The sequence below is a fragment of the Cydia amplana genome, chromosome 16 (genome assembly GCF_948474715.1).
Source record: "Cydia amplana chromosome 16, ilCydAmpl1.1, whole genome shotgun sequence".
In the NCBI taxonomy this organism is placed as follows: domain Eukaryota; kingdom Metazoa; phylum Arthropoda; class Insecta; order Lepidoptera; family Tortricidae; genus Cydia; species Cydia amplana.
This window is the reverse complement of record NC_086084.1, coordinates 6448903-6462084: the sequence shown is the minus strand read 5'-3', so window position 1 is coordinate 6462084 and position 13182 is coordinate 6448903. Positions and strand designations below refer to the sequence as shown.

The 13182-nt window shown below is 38.0% G+C and overlaps 1 protein-coding gene across 4 annotated transcripts in view; it reads left to right on the top strand.

Annotated features, from left to right (window-relative positions):
• The first annotated feature begins 6532 nt into the window (after positions 1–6532).
• The window catches only part of LOC134655495 (uncharacterized), a 42763-nt gene continuing 36113 nt past the window's right edge, over positions 6533–13182 (top strand). For 3 of the 4 annotated variants that reach the window (XM_063510958.1, XM_063510961.1, XM_063510957.1), the window contains exon 1: positions 6533–6725. The gene's annotated coding sequence lies outside the window, so the exon portion shown is untranslated. The remainder of the gene's footprint in view (positions 6726–13182) is intronic. The other variant, XM_063510960.1, reaches the window with a different exon arrangement.

Sequence of the window (13182 nt, the reverse complement as noted above, 5' to 3'; positions counted from 1 at the left end):
TTGAGATAGCGCTACTTGGCTTAGGAGGGCAGAATTAGTAACCGCACATGTTACTAATCAAATGCGTAATTTAAAGTTTTGAGTTTGGTCTGAAAAAAGTATGGGTGATTACTAAATTTTTAGCCAGTGTAGTGTCTTGTTTATTTACTTAAAATTGTTTACATCGACTAACAACAACCCAACAACTAACATTTTGTATTAACTTGGTTTTGTTACACAAATAGAAAATACAGAAATATTGGTGGTATTACTGGTATTTTAAACTGTTGTAGTGACTTCTTATTTGTCTTTGTAGCAGCTCTACAACTTACAAGCAAAAAAAAAATCAACAGCCGACCAACTATCGATAACGCTAACAGATGAGCATCGACTGCCCGTACCTGCGGCGAGCTGCGTGCGCAGCAAAACAAACTCGTTGCCCCCACCTTGGGGCTGCCACGCGGGCTACGTCACGTAGGCACCGGGCACCCGACAACAGCGAGCGCCACCATACCGGGTCCCTATTCACAACCAAATACATGAACAGACCAGTATAACTTTGACCTCAGACTGTCCGTAGTTGCTAGGAATATAAGGGTCTGGTTTAAACAGGATCTACTCGCTGTGGAGATAAAATTTAGTTTGACGGTGATCATGCCGGTGTTCCACGCGTTCTTAAACGTGACCCAATTTTTTCAAGCGTGTGCAAAATGACACGTATGCAAGTATCCGAGAGTCCAGCATATGGCTCAATATGACCCCATACAAAATTACATGAAGATGTACTCTTAACTAAATTGAAGTCAATATTTCAAAATAGTCGTGCGTATATGGGCATTTTCACTTAACTGTGCACCTTTAACGCCCGGTTAGCAATCGTTACAAAACTGACGGTCAATGTCAAATCCCATACATTTTGTCAGGAATTAGACGTTAGACGGTTAGACGTTACTGAAACACGACTTAATTAGTCGCGCTTTAAAGTGCAAGTTAAAATGAAAATGCCCATATATTTTTTATTTTGTATGTAGGTACCTATCTTTACTAAAGTATAAGAAATATTATTTAGGGACATGCAATCGTAACTTCTTAGCAATGTAAATTAGCTAATGATGCAATGTTGTGATGTCGCTTATTTTTAAGCTTGTTTACATACTTTGTCAAATTATAACATGGTAGACATAATAAATTAAATTATACTACTTCTATACATTCATTCAATATACATTCTGATAAATTGACATGAATGTAATTTGTCCTTCTATTTTAGGCTATTTATGTGACCAGATGTTGTATCTCTCTCATAAACTCAACAGGCTTTTTATGGATATCTAGAAGTGTCCAGTCTATAATTCATTTGTAATGTATAGTCACGCTCGTAACAACTAGAATAACTAGATCAAGGCATGGCGAGGAGTTCACCTTAGTAGGTAAATAATAAATATTTACATAGATTAGCGACCTAGGTCCAGAATCCAGATTCAGATATTAAAACATTAAGGTCCACTTGCACCATTTCACTAGCCCGAGGTTAACCGGTTATACCTGGAGTTACCATGGTTAACAGTACAATTTGACACTTGGTTAACGGTTTAACCGCTTAACCCTGGTTTAGGGGGATGGTGCAAGTGGCGCTAATTGGTTTAAATAACTTCGATTGTAAATCATGTACTTAGGTACCTATTTTTAGCAGCACTGCAATATGACCACACAAATATGACGAGATATGTTATGATGTAAAGTCTATTTTTTTATTCGGTAGACTGAAATGACAGTTAATAGTATGAAATGACATTTCATGTTCATACAATTAACTGTCATTTTAGTCTACGGAATAAAAAAAATAGACTTTAGTTAATATAATAGTTATATCTAAAATTACAAATTAAAATTAAAATTATAAATTAAAAAAAGACAACGCTTCAAGTTGTTCCCGGCGCAAAGGTGCCCATGATGCTCGCAGCATTGCCACGCTGGATCACCACGGACAGCCTTTGCACGAGGAACGACTCGGAGCGGGGGCCTTCCCCTCTCTGTCTGAGTCTCTGACGTGATATATTGTTGCTTGCCATAAATGTTTTTTTTTATTTGCCTATTAGTGTGTCCCACTGCTGGGCAAAGGCCTCCCCTCTTTCCCGCCACTTGACTCTATCCAATGCATACTCCCGCCACTCCGCACAGAATGTATCAAAGTTGTCCCGTATAAATGTTGTGATTATACTTAAATCACCTTAAATGTATATTTAAGGTGATTTAAGTATAATCACAACCAGTGTTTTTATATTATGTACCTACTACGGACAAGAGAAAATTAAAGGACTGGCCAATAAGTTCAAAAAATCCAATGAAAGTATCGTCTCGTAAAAAGAATTCAGAAACTAAATAAAACAGTGCGCGTAGACATGTGGCTTAATATACATTATATTGGTTGAGATTGTATTTTTTAATACCAATTTATCTTTAGACTTTAGAGTCTCCATATTCTAATTTAATTTAAAATTATTATTTGTATTTAATATTACTATTATCTCTTACAGAGCGGATTGTACGAGCGTTTCAACTGGGCCATGGGTAATATGTATTTTTTGCTTCATGATTGATTTCTCTGTAACCGGGCAGAAAGTAGTCATTGCACGGAGTTGCTTAACCTTGCCCAACGGTAAACTGTTACAAAATGTCATTTGCGACAGCCGAAAAAGGCCATAATAACAATAGTAGTTTGTATTACAAGGGATCAAAATGATATATTTCCGTCAAGGGAGTACACTGAATCCTGAGCGTAATGAGGGATTCAAGTGTTAACGCCGAATACGAAATAATTTTGATACCGTGTGACACATACAGCTTTTCACATCAACTATGAGGAGAATAAAAAATCTTAGTGTTGACACAATTTGATGCTTAAACAGATTATTTAAGCTAAAAAAATAATTTGCAAAAAAAAGTAAAAATAGTGTGCTAGAACAGAAAAGTGTTACTTTGATCCCTCCTAGCAGGGAGGAAAAGTGCCACTTTGATCCCTCCTAGCAGGGAAGAAAAACCTCTTTTCCGAATAGGTGGCGTGAAAAAGTATTTTGACTGGCATTATTTGAATGTTCATAAAATGGCACTCTCTACTACTTATTCCAAATTTTACAACAATTCTACAATTCCATTCGTTTTGAAAAGAGGAAACGTGTATTTTTCAGTAAAGACAAGTTCATAGCCATAGTGAACCATATTAGTACGAAAAGAAGGTTGATTTTTATTTAAATATTTTATAGTAATTACTTAGTGACTTTTGCTTGTCACCTGACAATATAAGTACCAAGTACCAATACCAATATTATTTATTGCAGTCAGCTTTCTCTAGAAAATATTTAAATATGTCATCTGTGAGCCATTATAAATTTTATAATAGCATTTCATCAATGACGGCCGCTTAGATTAACTCAACTGTTTGCCAATTCATTTCATTCCAGTAATTTAAATTTAAAACCATAAGTATCCCATGTTATTTTTCATCTCAACTCAAATAAATATTTTTACCGGATCAGGGCTATTTATAACCGCGACAATCGAAGTCGTAAATTTCGAGCAACTCTCACTCTAAATACGCCTTAATTTGAGAAAATAGATACTAAAATGCCCGAAAGTGCGAACTTTGGTGTTCTTGGCCCTTAGAAGTGGTTCTGCTTCTGCATTCGTAATTGAAATAAACACGCTTCCATTCCCTGCAAAAATAACCACTTATTAAGTCTCTCAAGGTTAAGTTCAAAGCGCTATCGCTAGGTAAATACACAAAAATACATTCCTACAAAACGTGCTAACCTGCAAGGGGTCATCCATTAATAACGTCACAACGAATTTGTAGGTTTTTTGACCGCCCCCCTTCTTGTCATACTTGGTCACATTTGGCAAACCCCTGCCCCCTGTTGTGACGTCACATTTGGTCAACGAAATCGGCAAATCGAATTAAGTATTTACCTATATTCCTATATACCTATTAATATTTTATCAAAACATTTTTGACAAAATAAATATTAGTAAGTTTATAACCCAAAGCTGATTAGGGAAGAAAATTAAAAATTAAAACGAATATCGTTCCAAAAACTTGTTATTTAACTGTACAGCGAATAAAATAAGGTTAATATGGTAAAGTGACGTCACAAAGTTTAAGCCTCCCCCTCCCCATGTCACAACATGTCACTTTTTCTTGACCCCCTCCCTCCCCCTAAACGTGTGATGTAATTAATGGATGACCCCCAATATACAAATACATCGCGTCTCAAACAGAACAAATATGCCCGATTCTCATAAGAATACAGCAATGTACTTAAAACGAAAAATATTGCTTTGTTTCAATGCAATGGTATTGTGTCTTTAATTATCTCACTGTCTTGCACGCGTATATAGGAGAATAGGTAAGTAGTCGGAGAGGCAATTATACAGGGTGTCCCAAGAAGTAGTGATATACTGAAGCTGGGAGGTAGAGGACCTAGAGGGCTATCTGAATCACCCCCATGTATGTTCCGCGATTTTTCGTATTTTCGGAGTTATGATTTTTTTTAATTTTTCACCTATCGCCGAGTACGATGAGATTTTTATTTATGGTGACGTGAATTATTGCGGTAGATGCTTGATTTTTTTTGTGTGCTAAGCTGATAGATAGGCCAATTCAGTATGGTAACATTTACTATCGTTAGATCTCTGAATGGAATTAAAAAAAAAAATAATGCCAAGAAAGATAAAATTACCCAGTATGTTTTATTTTTCTAAGCGCCCTTGAAGTTGTGAACATACTGGATAATTTTATCTTTCTTGGCATTTATCATACACTTTTCGTCGGGTAGTTGCACAAATCTCTGTTTTGACATTTTGCTGGGACATTAGTTAGCCGCGACCATGACCAGTGAAACCTGTGTCGAAACGTCGGTAAATAAAGGTATGTATGTGAATAAATTTCGCGTTAGACCCGTCTATAAATGTGAGTTAATATGTGTTCAATTCAAAACGCGAAAGTTTTAAATATTATATAGCTAAAGTTTTTTTGCACAACCTGATAACTATGCAAAGTTGTTTAATATTTCAAAACTATTTGTAAGTATCTAGAAAGCCCTACATGTTAACTAACTTAAAAAGTGAAATATGTTGTTGGTGGTGGATTATTTTTCTTTACCGTGGAGACTGATTATTAAATGAAAACACTCAATAAACCTTAGTGTAGGTAGTGGCCAGGTATGCTAGTAGAGAGAGACTGACAAGAGCCATCAGAAGATCAGAACCCAAATATTAAGTAGTGAACTTTTTGCATCCGTATCCTCAACTATTAGGAATATTCAGGAACAAACAAAATTTTGTACGGAACACTAAAAATTATGGCCTTGCCTTATATTTACTTACTTTTTCAGCATAAGATGTTTCATAATATAGGTACCTAAGTAGGCAACATGTTAGGAAGGAGATTAAATAATAAAATAAAAACAACTTTCTTGCTGAAAAAGTCCGTCAGCCAAATTTGAAAAGGTATAGCCGCCCATGTTTATTAATCGCGAACCACCGGCTTAGAAAATAGATTGTCCGCCCACGGGGAGACTTTATTGAATTTATTTTACGAGAATAGAATGGATCTTCTTAGATATTAACGCTACCTACTTATTTAAAAAGGACAAAATTTGTTATACATGTGCTTACACAGTTGTTCAGGAGGTTTTACAGCCACTACGGGCTTGATTGAGATTCAACCATTAATATTGTGTAACTCGTGTAAGTATCTGGGTCTTTTATAGAAGAGTCAGTTAAGACTAGAGCTCTGTCAGCTAAGACCTCTTAAATCATAAAATGATCTCAACTTTTTTACTGGTTTAATAACTTGAAAAACTTGTTGAAGTCAAAGTCGTCCAGGACCTATTAAAAATAATACCTATTGGTTGTATTCACGTGTATGTGTACATACTTATAAAACATATATTTTAGAAAAAATAAAATTGTGAAATAGCCATATCAGTTCTCTTTAGCGACAACACCGTCTGTTTAAGTTATGCTTAATTTGTAAGTACCTATGTCATGTTCTTTTTCATATTGTTGAGCAATAAAGTTTACAACCAAAATACACAATGAGTTATCTTCTTACTTTCTTAGGTAGGTAATAATGAAAATATTAGGTGTCGAGAAATGGCTGACAGCCTGACATATAAATATTTGGACGACGATATCTCTGTGTCCCACGTAATATCTACATGTATTATGTTAATAAATAGACGAGTAATAGGAGTATATTTTTTCTTATTTTGAAAACGGCGGGTGTTAATGTAAACGGTTTGAGGGTCAAAGCTGGGTACCGGCCAGTAGCATTGTCCATCACAGAGACAATTATCGTGTACTAGATTAACAAAATGAATTAAACGAGATGATTGATAAGTGCTCAGACATGACAGGAGATCCGCCCTTATTATATGAGTTTTACATCATATTGAACAAATTCTCTGAACCGAGAGGTCGACCTGCAATCTTCATTTGGATCTGCGCGAGATGAACGCTGTAACCGCTGCCAAGGTCAGTTTGAAACAAAGTAATGATAATTGTATCATTTTCATTTGTAATGATTTAATGATGTTTATCACCAGGTTTCGCGGAGCGGCGCGCGCGCCGGCCGCCATATTGGCCGCCATTGTTGCTGGTTTCCGGAAAAGCGCACGGTTTGGGGTCACTGAGTGTACATCAACTTGGATGCGTCTTGTTAGAAGCTCGCTGGATTAAAGCTAAAGGTAACTAGTGTAATATGTAACTAATAAAATATCTGAGGAATGCGGATGGTAAACTTGGTTTTTTATATGTAGGTAGGTAGTACATAGTAGGTGTAAAAGCGATCCAGCATCCAGCACTGAATGTTGCACAACAATATGTGCTGAATCTTAATTCATGATTATTGATTATGAGTTAGTTCTGTTAGCTCCTACTTAATAGGGTTGGTAGAATGTCAATAAAATTTGATGCGTTGCATGGAAGGATCACTGCCAAAAATACTTACGGGCCTTAAAGGAACAGAAGGTACTTACTTACCTACACTCGTTATCCGAGGAATACCTACAGCTTGTCTGAGATGAAGAATTTTTCCTTGTTATTAGATGTCTATTATAAATAGTCATCTATAAATGCGCGTTGTATCCGCTTTTTGTGTACTATAATAAAAGTTGATCACTTACTTAATTAATACAATATAATATTCTAGTTATATTGCGTTCTACGTTATACTTAATACAATTAACATGGCCAACAAATGGTTTGTTCTGTACAACATTTTGAAAAGGAGAGTAGGCTTGTTACGTGGATTTATGGTCACTGAATTCTTTTCAACCACATTTTCCCAAATATAACGGCATTGTCGAAAAAGAATACCTAACAGTTATAGTTCAATACGTATTAGTTTTAATGAGCACAGTGAATTCTACCCAACAATGACAAAGGTATTTTAATATGATTCCAGTCTATACTATCCTTCAATGGAAAAGAGTGATAAATATATTTGAGGCTTATATAGAGTTAGAGCGTTATTCGAATGCATGGGGTATGGCGCACGGCTCGTTCGGTCAGTGCGGGGTCGTCATGGAAAATTAGCGATGCGTGGCGATGGTGTGATTCGCCCACATCAATGCTCTCCTATTGTCGTCCCCCACTAAATGTGATTTAACTGAATTATTGTGTAAAAGTCCACAATTTGTTTTTGACTGTCCTGTGGTGTGGCCGCGCGGCTCCCGTGGAAGTTGTTGAAGTGTGTGTTGGACTGTGCCTACTGAACTGTACTTGTGCTACGCTACGCGATACGTAGAGACTCGTTACGGGAAAGCTCCAAGTAAGTGCTTCTCCGTAGCGATCGAAGAAAAGTCTGAAGCTACGAGTGCCTTTTGCGCAATGACGTGTATAGTTTATGTGATGAGGATGTGCTTAAATAATTTTTGTTTGACTACGAAAGTGGTTGCGTGTTGCGTTGTTAGTTTGTGCGCAAAGTTTTATTTGATAAGTATATAAACTATTTATACATGTACCTACCTAATATTTTGATCAAACTTCCTTATAATAGGTGTATTTTCACGTAAGCGTAGGCACATCTATAATATTTGAATTTACTCCCACGAAAGGCTCGGAACACGTTTTTTTCAAAACCCCGAACTATACCAATATTTTTAATTATTTTATGCTTAGTACATTAATTTTATGTTCTTTTCGTAGCACTGAATCATGTATTTAAATAACAACTTCCTATTATTAGATTGTCCCATTAAAAATGAAATAATATAAGAACGAAAAAGTACCGGTATTTATTGTATGAAGAAAATCCTGTTCAGAGCCTTGCTCCCCGGGATTGATGATTTTTATTCTTATTTATTATATCACTAAGGCACACTTGTTCCATTCCAATAACCCGGGGTTAACCAGTTAAACCCGGAATTACCATAGTGACCAGTACAATTAAACACTGGGTTAACGGTTTAACCGCTAAACCCCGGGTTAGCGGTATGGTGCAAGTGGGCCTAAGCAGTGCTTGGCGTACCTTTGGAGATGAGCCCATCATAATGTCCCAGCACTGAGTACCAGAGACGTTATCTAATGAAAAACTGGCCAAATGCGAGTCGGGCTCGCGCACTGAGGGTTCCGCACCATCAACAAAAAATAGAGCAAAAAATCGTGTTTGTTGTATGGGAGCCCCCCTTAAACATTTATTTTATTTTATTTTTAGTATTTGTTGTTATAGCGGCAACAGAGATGCATCATTTGTGAAAATTTCAACTATCTAGCTATCGCGGTTCATGAGATACAGCCTGGTGACAGACGGCCGGACGGACGGACGGACAGCGAAGTCTTAGTAATAGGGTCCCGTTTCTTACCCTTTGGGTACGGAACCCTAAAAACTACTTATTTAGTACCGAGTTTATACTTATACCTTAATGACTGCCCTATATAGTGGCATGGTCGGGTGGGCGGCTCCCGTCCCGTGTTTGCGCAGTGCGCTGTGACTGCGTTATGCAACCGCGGCGCGTGCGTGCCACGTGCATACGCACTGGAACCGAGAGTGCGGGAGTCGGCGAATTGATTTCTGAATTCGATGATATATGTTATGCATCTATATAATACAACCTAGCTGATTCTCGTGGGCTAAGCCATCATAATTTAAAACAGCTGTATATTGATCTTGAAGAACAGAAAAAAAAGAGGCAGAGGAAGGCCGAGACCGACAAGTGCGTTTTTGGACCAAGCCAAAGAGAAAATCAACGTAGTGACGTATCAGGAGCTCAAAACAGTGGCAGAGAGATGAACAGAATGGCGATTACTCCACCGACAAGAGCCAGGCCCTTACAATTGTGATGATGATGATGATACTTAGCTCCTGAATAAAAACTCAAAAAGTAAGCCATTCCGACTCAAGCTTGTCTACGTTATAAATTTAGCGTAGGTAATGCCTCTGAAATTTATATGACATAGCATATATGGTACGATACGAGTAGTACCATCGCCCACAACTAATGAAGATCATAATTATAACTTCAAAGTTGGAAAGATGGATCGGTGGTTAACTTCAAACTAAAGTATTGAATCCTGAGAAGTAGTATGGATATATTTTTTCACAAAAATGTTCTGCCAGATTTTGCCAAATGGGATCTGTGAGGAGAGCGCATATACATATATAGTACCTACTAGCCACTGCCCACAACTTCGTCTGCGTGAAATGATGATTGTTAAATTTTATCCTAAGTTTGTCCTTTCCCGGGCCTTAAACTGCATGTCTCCGTACCCATCTAAATCGGTTTAGCGGTTTAAGCGTGAAGAAGTAACAGACAGATAATTTCGCATTTATAATATTAGTAGGAATAGGGCGACCGAATGCTAGCCCTTGATGGCCCCCAAACAGGCAGACCAAAAACGCGATGGCTCGATGTCGTGAAAGCAGACATGAGCGTGAACGGGCTCACACGAGACGACGCCCAGGATCGCGCAAAGTGGAGGAAAGCAAGTAGGAAAGTGACCCTGGCAAAGGCCGGGATAACGCTAGGTAGAAGAAGAAGGGCGGCTGAATGAAAAAGTCTAGTAAATTAACGACCTCTACGCGGGTCAATTATTATTCACTATTTTATTCTACTTTCGCTCGCTACATACCTAAGTTTCAATCAACTGGTTATAGTTTTTGGGTCTATATAATGTGCAAACTGAACAGAAGACAAAGATCTCAATCACTACGTCTTATATAACAAAGTTTCCCGCCGCATCTGTCTGTTTGTGTGTTTATATGTTCGCGATAAACTTAAAAACTATTGAATAGAGATGGGCGCCGACCCCTAAAATCGCGGCGGCGGCGCGCTGGCAAATAGAGGCTGGCGGCGGTGTGACGCCGGCGGCGTGGCCATGGATTTTGATGACCTTGGATACCTATGGCTCCTTAAAATCATTATTTTTTTATGATATACGAGGCAAACGAGCAGACGTAAAACCTAACGGCAAGCGATTACCGTCACGAGTAAGTGCGTTGCCTATGAGAATACGCTCTTTTCTTAAAGGTTTGAAGGTCGTATCAGTCCGGAAATACCGCAGGCTTACTCCACAATCCACATTTCACAGTTTAGCTGTGCAAGGCAGGAAGTTTCTGGAGAAACGCACAAGAACTGCCAACCATCTAAGTGGTGAAGATAGAAATCTTGTCGCGAAGGGCGATCGCGGAAAGAAGCGCCAGGGAAATATATTCCTCGGAGCACTCCCCGTTGTACATGTAGGTCTAGGTACAAGCCATGGAAAATGCAAAGCGAGTCTACATCTGTATGCAGCGCATAGGCAGGGGGGTTTCACTCCGCAGTTTAGGTACATTTGGCCGACGCGCCCACCGGACAGGCGTATAGCAGTGGGCTGCCGCTCAGCGCGCACGATTGTCGTGTCACATGGCGCTCGCGCAAAATTGAAAATACACAATGGCTTCGAAACTTTGTAACGGTTTGCTATAAAACCTCGTTTGCGCTCGGCGCTTTGTGCTGGCCGGTTGCAAAAAAACATTACATTTTAAAATTTCCTTCAGGAATCTTGTGAATCTGTCACATGAAAAATATGGTGTAGATTCATTGATTGCTCACACATTTTCGCTAATAATCTTCGATATTTAATGTAGAATTAATACTAACCTTGATTTAAAATAGATCGCAAACTGCCGTTAGTTAGTATTATGCTGTGTACATTTCCCCGGATCGGGTAAGTGTTGTGAATCTTTGATCTAAGTTTCTTATGGGAATAATTTTACGTTGTATTATTTTATGCTGTTAACTAATCTGTTCTTTTCTGACTGCTTCATCCGTGAACACTAAAGAAATGCTAAAAGGTTACTTTCCTGATATTTCTTTCCTTGCGGGCCGGATGACGCAGTCACCGTTGTATGCATATTCTAATAAGACCAATATTGCTAGGGATCAAGTCTGGGGTTGACTCTGAAAACCCACTAGCCTGCACTACCCCGGGTTGCGCTATGCGCATGCTCCACAATCTGGAAGGTTTCCATTCCGAGCTGAGGATCCTGGACCACAGTGCGGAGCCTTCTTAGAAAACTCTGGAACTGCGACTGCGATGCCTGCTTTGTTCAGCGGAGCCATCTACAACTGCCCGCCTGCGAAGTAGAGTTCCAGGAAAGTGCCTCCCATTAAAGACTTGTTACATTATTTCATTCTTGCCGGCTCAGTTATAAGGACTCACGGCCCTAGCTAACTTATTGTAATTTTAAATACCTAATATTAATTAACTTTTCTAAATTAAACTTTCATTTCCTTCCTACCTCTTCCCAACTTTCATTTCCTTCCTACCTCTTTCTAACCCTAACTGCGACGCTAAACGTCACATTGGCGCCCATACTAGGTTTAACTGAGCTGAGCACTACCGAAACAGGTCTTTAGCATTTTTTTTAGTTTTCACTGATGTAGGTAGCTTCATTTGTCATTCTAATTTTTAAGTCATTTTTGTACTGTCATATTTAGTTTAAGTTTGATTAGAGCAGTTCCTTGGTACGTGGTTCTATATTTCTGTTAATTATTGTCAAGGTTACCACTTCTATAGCCTTTATCTTTCTACTGTAGCTTCTACTATTCTAATAAGTTTTAAAACCACATACTAAGAAACTAAAACTGTTTCTCAACCTACTGTGTAATCGCAACACCTACCCTATTCGTGTGAGTTAATCATGGCTCACCCTATTAAATTTTTGTCTCTGCAAAAAGCTGAGCTTGAATACGAGGTCGTTCTCAGAGGTGGATCAGCTGGCTTAGTACAGGATCTTCGAAGCCAGATTGTAAAATTAAACATACCACCTGAGGATATTTTAGAATCTCACTTAGAGCCTGCAATTGATCTAAATGGTGTCAAGGATAGTCTTTCTAAGTCTCAGACTATGTTGTCATCCTTAAAGTATTAAAATTCATTTCTTCCCTTGTTGCTATCTCTACGTCTATCTACGTCTATAGTCTAATTCTGTAAAACTACCCTCATGAAACTCGTATTTACTAACTAAACCGCTATAATATTCTTTGAATTTTCTAATTACTTATTAGGTACAAATTAATTTTTTATTAACCCCTACCGGTTAATGAACTTCTAAAAAGTTCGAAAAATTAATTTGCCATTATCCCCTACCGGTTAATGAGCTGTTTGCCTATTATATTAGGATATAAGACTTCTACAAAGTTTTATAAAAAAGAATAGTATGCAGAACAACTTGAATACTGAGGTTTAGAGTTAGACTAATCAACATCTATTAATAGTTATATGAGAGTATTTTATTCTAGTTTAAGTAAAATACTCAGCCTGTATGGACGCAAAAACACTTTTCTATAGTGTTTATTGCTTGTTTGCCTGCGTGTTGTAAGTATGAAGAGGTATTTTGTGTGTGAAGCCTGATTGATAACTTGTACTTCCGCGAGAATCAGACATGCTATCTTCGGATAAAAAATGTATGTTTACATAATCAACGTTTGTAATTCCTACATATTTATCTTTAAAACAATAAATCAGTGGGTATAGGGGTATAGGTATAAAAACTTGTCAAGTGATAACCCCGTGCCGACACTCACAGCTCGGTCATAAAACTGCGGCGCGCAAAGGAGATTCACGGTTCGTGCGCGGTTATAAGTTTCAATTTTGCTTGCAGGCGGCGATATAGGTGTAATTTTATACCTAAACCTGACTTTTGTGAAGGAGTGAATT